The sequence below is a fragment of the Aplysia californica genome, unplaced genomic scaffold (genome assembly GCF_000002075.1).
Source record: "Aplysia californica isolate F4 #8 unplaced genomic scaffold, AplCal3.0 scaffold00060, whole genome shotgun sequence".
Classification (NCBI taxonomy): domain Eukaryota; kingdom Metazoa; phylum Mollusca; class Gastropoda; order Aplysiida; family Aplysiidae; genus Aplysia; species Aplysia californica.
The window spans coordinates 984,933-986,234 of record NW_004797330.1 but is presented as its reverse complement, the minus strand read 5'-3'; positions in this window follow the sequence as shown (position 1 = coordinate 986,234).

The following is a 1,302-nucleotide window of genomic DNA, read 5'->3' as shown; positions in this document are numbered from 1 at the left end:
TTTGTTTTTTTTTTGGGGGGGGCGAGTAAATTATCTAAAGTACGCACACGTTGGGTTTTTGCAACAATTCAATGAATTATGTTTATCTGTTTTTTCCCACTTAACTAATATTTTGACATTTTGGAACAATTTTAACTTTTTCTTACATATTATTTCGGGGTACCTGTATTTCCAAGTCACGGCGGTTTTGACCTCTTAAAAAATGTCTTTAGTTTATAGATCTGGGCCATACTAGAACCACGTAACAGGTTTCTGTTGGACTTTGGAAAGGGTTAGAAGCCTTCGTGCTCTATGGGCCAGCTCATTACGGAGAGCTGGTGGTTGGAGGGCGTCACGGGTAGGTCCTACTTTTTTACGTTCTCTCTGTTGTTTCTGTTTGTCTGTCTTACTTTTTCCTAGCACGATATGACAATTATTCTGTCGATGTGCTTCTTTTTACTCAAACAAACAAACATTATTACGAAGAATAGTTCCCTAGAATCATTGTGAATGATTGTATACGCCCCGGAAACCCATACTCAGAGAACATCCAGATGCTGAAGAGAGCCGGCACCACTTCAAACAGATTCTATCAAAGTGGGGCTTTCCTTTAGTGTCTTTGTGGATATGCGCGAGAAAGACCTGAGTTGAGTCAGGGAAACATTAACAACTCACGGCATCCCCCTGACCCAAGCTCTCCGGCTGCGGGATGAGAGACGTCTCTTTCTTCCCGCGACACCCAAAAGGGTATAACCGGCCGAGAAAAGTAAATTAAATACAAGTGAGTAGATATGCGCCCCCACTGACACAAATGAGCTCATTTAAGAAGCAGGCTGCCTATCAGGAACAACCCGAAGTGAGATACAGCAGAAAGATAAAGATGCTGGAAAAAAAACACACTTTCTCCAATAAGGGTTGAACACGTAACTTTTCCATTGCGCGGCGAAGAACCGTACCATTGCGTCCCTACATACCTGACTTTCCTGGTATTTAACATCACTTCACAGATTCATATTGGACTGCAACTCTATCTTTATTCCAGCACTTTTCGCGCTTTGTTTGATATTCCTTTTCATATTAATCGCGGCTGGGTTTGTGCAAACAATATCGACAGCTAAGCCAAAGATTCAGTCACGAAGCAGATTTCGCAAAACGGCATAGACGTAGTCTTTAAAAACTGAGGTTAAATAATATGACTTGTAGTAGCAGCAGCAGTAGACAATGTCGTACATAATAAAGTAGTAATAGCAGTACCTCCTGCAGCAATAGTACAGCAGCAGCACTGATAGTAAAAATAATAATGATGATAATAAAAATAATAAT